Source organism: Crocodylus porosus, unplaced genomic scaffold, assembly GCF_001723895.1.
Source record: "Crocodylus porosus isolate Cpor-Errol unplaced genomic scaffold, CroPor_comp1, whole genome shotgun sequence".
Classification (NCBI taxonomy): Eukaryota; Metazoa; Chordata; order Crocodylia; family Crocodylidae; genus Crocodylus; species Crocodylus porosus.
In genome coordinates, this window is record NW_017728886.1 from 254,256,236 (window position 1) to 254,263,718 (window position 7,483).

General features: G+C 49.3%; 2 long non-coding RNA genes across 2 annotated transcripts in view; one reads left to right on the forward strand and one right to left on the reverse strand.

Annotated features, from left to right (window-relative positions):
* LOC109321991 overlaps positions 1 to 4,587 on the reverse strand; it is a 20,875-nt gene extending 16,288 nt beyond the window's left edge. Inside the window, exon 1 of the long non-coding RNA XR_002104263.1 lies at positions 3,727 to 4,587. This is a non-coding gene — a long non-coding RNA (uncharacterized LOC109321991). The remainder of the gene's footprint in view (positions 1 to 3,726) is intronic.
* LOC109321985 lies at positions 9 to 2,226 on the forward strand. Its single transcript, XR_002104262.1, has 2 exons — positions 9 to 335; positions 442 to 2,226. It is a non-coding gene; the product is annotated as an uncharacterized LOC109321985 (long non-coding RNA).
* Positions 4,588 to 7,483: the final 2,896 nt, after the last annotated feature.

Genomic DNA, 7,483 nt, shown 5'->3' on the forward strand with positions numbered 1-7,483 from the left:
GAGGGATGAAAAGCCTATTTTCTTTCCTTTTCTTGGGGAGTGCAGAATAATTTTTAAAAAAATCCTATGCTTGGCATCATTAGCCTCCTGCATATTTCTTCCTACTAGAAAAAAAAATGTTAGTACACTGGAAAAAAATAGTGCTCAACTGTTCTGACAGTACAATAATACTTAATGCCTCTGCTGTTTGGTCCAATATTGTATCACAGGCATCACCCTCTGTTATGTTTCCCAGCATGCCCTAGCATTCCTTCAAACAAGTATACACTTTAGCAGAAAGTCCAAGAAAAGGCTTGCTCCCTTGAGGATCAAGAAGAAAGAAACTGCTAAGAAAGGTACAGTAGCTATTAATATTAATGTTATAGGAAGGAAGCGGGGGGAGAGGACACAGGAGCAGTGAAAGAACGACTGCTTATGGCTTTGATGTGTTCATTTCCACAGGACCGACAGCAGCATGAAGAATACAGAATCCAGATAAAGAGGGAAATGAGGAGGTGGAGGTGAGCAGGAGACAGCTAAGAAAACACAGGCGGTGAGGAATTTTTTTTTTTCTGCCTAGACACACATGGACAAAGAGGCAGCAACTGGGCCATCTGCATCTTATCTGAAACATGAATAAAGGACAGAGCTGAGAAAAAAAGGAAATCCACTCAGGGGCTGCTTGTTTTGGCTCTCACATCAGTGATGGGCAGGTTGAATGCCTGCTGTGCGAGGGTAAGAGAGCTGCTGAAGGTATTGTTGCATTTTAGGAGAGGCAACAGTTAGGGAGCATGCGAATCATTATGCCGGGGTTTTTCTGTCCTACTGACACAGAGAAAAGGCAACAAATTGCACCTTAATGAGGCTGCTAACAAGGAAAAATGGAAATACCTAAAGGCCTATTCTAGTTCTGCCTTTGTCTCGGGTGCTTTGTAGTTACCCCATCACAATCCCATTATATTGCACCGTAGAGCTGGCTGGGAATTTTATAACTCAACTTTTTGGGGGAGGAAGGTGAGACAATTAAAGCAGAAACTTTTTCCATGAGTCTACCAGTTCGTATGAAACTTTCCTTGGGAAAGGTGATTGGGTCTAGGATAGAAGGTCTGCCCAGAAATGAGGAGAGGAAAACCTCCAGTAATTACAGGCAGTTGATCATCCTAGCCACCAAGGAATTGCATAATGAGCTTTCTCACAAGCTTTAAAAGGCCTTGTTGTGGTCTCTGTATAGAATGGGAACTGTTTTACAGGACAGGAAAACCATATGCAGCCCAGCTCCACTGGCTGGCACAGAGAGGATATTGTGGTTTTAAAATACGTATATGTATGGATACAACCAACAGTGAAACGTGCACTGGTGTAACCGAAGACAGGAACTGTCAGCCTTTATGCCACATTTCTCTCTGATGCAGCTCTACTGGCCAGAGCATAAATTTTAATCTTTCTGCTCTCAGCATCACCAGTGCCGCTGCTCTCCATTTACCCGGGCGTAACTAAAAGTCTGAGCCAAAGTCTATGGGAATGTTTCCATTTCCCTTGATTGGCTTCAGTGCAGTGCAGAAATTAGCCGTGTATCTGCTCTCTTGTATGACTTCCAGTCAGAGCAAGCTGGCTGAGCTAACTCTAACAAAGCGAGCAAGCTGCCCTCTGTTTTGCTTCATGCATCATCGACAACATAATCTCTTCCATTCGAATAGCAGGACTTATATTAGACTCGCGTAGAAAAGTCAGAACAAACCACAAAGGATTTGCTTCCTTTTAAAAAGGCCTGGCTGATTGAAGGCATCCATATTTAGTGATATTAAATAGTGGCATTACCTTACAATGACTTTTTTTTTTAGACTCACCGTCTCAGAGACTTGTAGACAGAGGGACAAAAATCGTTATGCCTATGTAACAAAGATTCTTAAGCCAAAGTCCATTTATCCCAAAATGGCTACAGATGATTTATTTGGCAAGAAACTAAAGACAAAAAGCAGTGTAAGCAAGCCAGTTACCCCCACTGCAAACAGGAAAAATGTTAGATCCTAAACAGAAATCGGCTAGCAGCCTGCTGAGGTAATCTCTGTATCATCTGCTTCAAACTAATCCATTGTAATCCCCAGTATTACAAGAGGAAGATAAGACTTAAAAAAAAAAAAAAAGACGACAGAGAGGACACTGGATCTCGGTTTCTTATGGCATTCACAATGCTACAGTCTGTGTGCATGTTTTGATAGGAATAATGCATACTAGTCTGGCCACAAGAAAAAAAAAATCTAGAGCAGTGAAGAAGGATCCAGGTAGCAGCGTGACCCGGTCAGCTGGAGACAGGACTATGTTCCAGGACAGGGTGTGGGGGTGTGACTGGAAAGCCATAGAGGGTCACTGGCAGTAGATAATGACAGATGCCCAATAAGAAGCTGGAGAATCTCCAAATAAGTCAAGGAGTTCAGGTCAAGTGCCTTGACTGCCATCCTAAACATGAACACCATGTGCCCCTGGAGGCTGGGGGGGAATGGCGAGCTACTGCAGGCAACGGTGGTGCTATTGGTGGTGGGGGGGTGGTGTTGGCAAGCGCCGACCAGCGGTCAGTGACCACCTGCAGATGCTACCGGCAGTGTTGGTAGTGGCCAGTGGCAATTGCGGACTGCCCACAGACACCACCACTGGTGTCGGCATCAAGGGGTGAGGGAGTTGGCAAGCAGTGACCACCTGCAGGCGCCACTGGCAGTGCTGGGAGCGCCATTTTGCTGGGGGTGCACCACCATGCTCGGGGTGCTCATGCACCCCCTATGCATTGCCACTGATCCTAACTGTCACCATTTGTAGGTGCTACTAACTGGTTGTCTTAGTTTGTGATGGTCATGTTTATTGTCTGTTATATTTTTGGAGATTTGGGCCATTTCATGCAAAGAAAGGAGAGGAAGAAAGGTAAAGTAAAGGACCATAAGGACAATAAAATAACTGTCATGTGACATGGATGTAAGGCTTTTGCAATCCTGAACCATGTCTAGCGGCCATGTCTCACACAGTCCCCTTACCAGCACTTCTGTGTGTCACACTTATTGGCTTGTTTGGAATCAAAGACCTTGTTCTTGTCCCCCAGCTGTACATCTGTAAGTCTCATGAAGCCACCTAACATCTTTATACATCTTCTGATGTAACAAAACCCTTAAGGCTGGTCAAGAGCTTTGTCTCTTTCACAGAGAAGGGATGCCAAACAGGATAAGCTCCCAGCTGCCTTATGTGAGTGCTGGCTTTGAAGGAGCTCCCTTCAGGACTGCAATGCCACAGAGCAATTGAGAGGATTGATGGGTTTTCCCCAACAGGTATCCCACTTGTGAGGCTTAAATCAAATTATGCCCCCCACACCTTGGCATATAGGGCTACTCATTCCCCCCCATCCCCAAGAGTATGCATTGAAAAGGTACCACATAAAGTATAATTTAGAGCAGCAGTAGTTTGTCCAGCCTTCTGCATGTCAGCACAAGGAACAGGTGTGGGAACAAACTACACTGCAGCCATTTTACTTGCCACCAGCCATTCCTGTCAATTAGTCACCGATGGGAGCCATCTGCACATTGTTATCGACTGTAAGCACATCACTTGCTACGATTTGCCCTATTCATTTATATAGGCCTGGATTTAGCAAGCCACTTCGCTTGTACCAGGTGAATATTCTTTGGAGCTACTTATGTGCTCAGAACTAGGCACATGCTTAAGTACCTCCCCGCATTGGAGCCCATGGTTAATAAAATTCCTAACCTTGCATTTGAAATCCTCATTCAAACACACTTGTAGCTAAACACTGCCTGGAGGATGAGAAGAGGCTCTTTGCTTTTTAGTTCGATGCACTGAAGCCAATGTTCCTGTTCTGTCAGAGGAAAAGTAAGATACAGTAGAATACGGGCACGTCTCTTTTTTGTAAGAAGTCATTTGAGATCCCTGAATGTAAAACGACCGCAACTCTTTGCCATCAAAAAGCAATTAATGTAACTGATAAGTGACAGGAAATCAAAATACAGTCCGATCTAACAGCCCCCCAGTCAGTAGTGTGAATTATATGCTCGCACACTTTCTGCAAGATGACTTGGTTTGTTCTCTTCCCACTATAATGAAACATGAATTATGGTCTTGAAAGGTTCTCTCTCTCCTAGATAAGTGAAAAAGCTAATTAAAAACAAAAGCCACAGATGTAATCATTGCTTAATGCTCTAAGCATAACATGACCTAATGCTATTTTGAGTTCTGAACAAATTTCAATTAGAACTCCAGTTGGTAAATATGTGTGTGATGATAACAGCGCTTTTGTATTGCATAAGCGCTTGTTAGCGAATAGTTTTTATTGAGTCCATTCATAATTATCAAAAAGTTATGTTGGGACCTGAAGGACAAATAAAATTATTTTCATCATGTTAAATTTCAGAAAAAAAACTGTAGTAACTTCATTTCTTTAACACCTGATGTCCGCTAATTAAATGTTTTGAGCAAGAATCACCATCGTACTGTAGCAAGTTTAAGGGCAGGGTAGGAATCAAATGGGATGGTAGCTTTCCACACACACTTATGATTTACCTTGCACTGGTCTGAATGACTCCACAAGGGGCAACCCCCTGATGCTGTGGGCTTTCTGTTCTTAGCCCTGAAACTCGAATATATAAAATAACAAATGAACAGAGGACCAGAGAATCTTGTAACACAGTGAGAAAACTTGAAGTGATTAGTTGGTCTAATTCTAACAGATTGACTTTTATTAGTAGATGTTTTGGATGGGGAATCCAGGAAAAAGATGACAAAGTTGAGATGGAAATACAAAGTGCCCGAGCGAGGGACTAACAATCGAGGGGTGGGGGAGAGGAGGGGAACGCGACTAGGTTACATACCATACAATGTTAGCCAACTAAGCCCGGGGGTGGGGGGATGTGGAAGGGGGAGGAGGGGTTGCGACGCTGAGAGGGAAAGGAGATAGATACACACATACCCATTACAGTTGTCCGTGATGTTGAAGGAAGTGGCTCCGAGTGAGCATCTCAGTCCATAGAGTCCGATCGCAGGGGTCCTCTTCGGGTGGGGCGGGGTCGTCCGTGGCGGCGAAGTCGTCTCGACACGAAGCGAAGTGGTGGGGGGCGCGGTTCAGGCGGCGGTGTCCTCCGGGTCCGGTCCGGCGGCGGCTGGTCTGGAGGGGTCAGTGTACTGGCAGTGGCCCATGATGTGCTCCACGTAGATGTCGCGGGACCAGCGGATGGTGTCGGACACCATGAGGCAGCGCATCAGCTTGGCGTAGCGGCAGGAAACGCGGCAGGCGCGGAGGACGCTCTTGTTGCTGGGGTCCTAGGCTCCGAGCGTCCCCACGATGAGCGCGTCCACCGTCACGTCGTACTACAAGCTGTAGCACTTCTGGCTGCTTTTTGTCTGTCTGTCCGTAACTGTCTGGGCCAGCTGCATGTGCACCACCCGAAGCCTCGCTGACAGGCAGAGGTGGTTGGGGCCAGGCTGTGCTCCCCACTGCAGGGCGCGGTGGGGTGGCTGTCCGTGTGGGGCATGGGTTGCCGCTGCATGGGGGGCTGTGGCCTACGACCATGCAGGGGGGCATGGCACGTGGCCGTGTGTGTGTGTGGGGCGGGGCTGGAGTGCTGTGCAGGGAGTGGGCAGGGGGGATGCAGGCAGCGCCCACCGGCTACAGCACACGGCCAAAGGGGGGGTGCGCCCCCCATGTGGCCAATCCCTACGTGGCACCCTGTGGCTGTGCACCAGGCCCTGTCCCACACAGCCGTGTGCCACCCATCCCCCCGCATGCCACATCCCCTGCGCAGCTACAAGCCATGCCCTGCGGGGCATGTGAGGAGCAGGTCATGCGGAAGCAGGGTGCCATGCGGGGAGCGGGTGGGGGGGTTGCAAGCAGTGCCCACTGGCTGCAACACATGGTCTTGGGGTGGGGCGCACCCCCCACACCCACTCCCCACGCAGCACCCTGTGGCTGCATGCCACCCCCTCTTCCACACATACGCTATCCCCCCACGTGGCTGCGGGGTGGGTGAGGGCATGTTGCATGGGGATGTGGCGTGCAGGTGTGCTGGGTGTGCCCTGCATTGGTGGGGGCCATGATGTGCCTCCACAAGGTGCCACACGGGGAGCAGGCAGGGGGGCATGGGCAGCGCCTGCCACCTGTAGCACGCAGCCATGGGGTGGGGCATGCTCCCCATGCCCGCTCCCCAAGTGGCACCCTATGGCTGCATGCAATGCCCCCCTGCATGTCCTCCACTACAGCCTGGGGCCGCACCCCATGCCATGTGGCCACAGCCAATGGGTACTTCCTGCACCACGGCCACTCCCCTTGTCACATCCCATGGCCATGTGCCACCCCTGCATGTGCCCTGCACCACAGCCCCCACACATGCCCTGCTCCACACACCCCCTGCATGCACCCAGCGCCACACCCAGGAGCAGCTCTCTTTGCTACGCATCTGTCAAGCTCTCCCCATGCTGTGGCCACTCTCTATGGTACACCCTGCAAGTGCAATCTACCCCGCTCCTGCGCGGCCATGCACCACCTTCCCTTGCACATGGAGCAGCAGGTAAGGGGTGTAGGGCAGGGCTGGACACAGAGTGGCAGGGGGAGTGGGACACAATCCAGAGAGGTGGCAGGAGGGCAGGAGAAGCAGGGCAAGACCCAGAGTGGCAACCGGGGGTGTGGAGAATGGGGCAGGAGCCAGAGTGGCAGGAGGGAGAGGGGGGAGCAGAGCTGGACCCAGAGCAGCAGGAGGAGGGTGCAGGGCGAGATGCTGGTCTCCACCCCTGCCCCCCCCCCATCCCGCCCCCCATCATTTATGATGGGCATTTTGCTAGTGGAAAATGTCACCTGTACCCCTAGAGTTTTGTCTGCCAATGCTTTTAGACCAACACAGCTACAACCAATATCCCTGAAACATAGACGTTATTGTAATTAGCTGTTTTGAAATGAAAATTTCACACCTGAACAAGAAAGAAGCAAAATTCAACACCCTGCCTGCCATCTGACACCTCCAGGTAATCAGCCTGCTTCAGCCTTCGTGTGCACTCAATTTGCATACTCACAGAGCAGCTTTTTTAACAAATTGACTTTTCCACCTCAGGGAGCCCTACCCCATCTCTGACTTCCCCTGTGCAACGTGAAGTTTCTACCTGGGACAAATTTTACAATCTCTGAATTCTCCTCTGCCTCAAGAAGGGCATGTGGGCCTGAAAGCTTGCAAAGAAAAACATTTTTTGCAACTATTTAGTTGGTCTAATGAAAGATATCTACCCCTAGAGTTTTGTCTGCCTACGCCTTGAGACCAACACCACTACAGCCAATATCCCTGACTTCCTGGAGCCAGTTGATGTGTGTGTACACAGCTCTTGGAAGAACACAGCCTTTATCCTGCTTCAGGCAGGTTGGAGGGGAAGAATACCCCAGCATCTAGTGTCAAACTTGTGAGACTTGGCTTCTGTTTCCTGACCTACTACAGGTTTCCTGAGTGATCTAGAACAAGTCATGCAATAG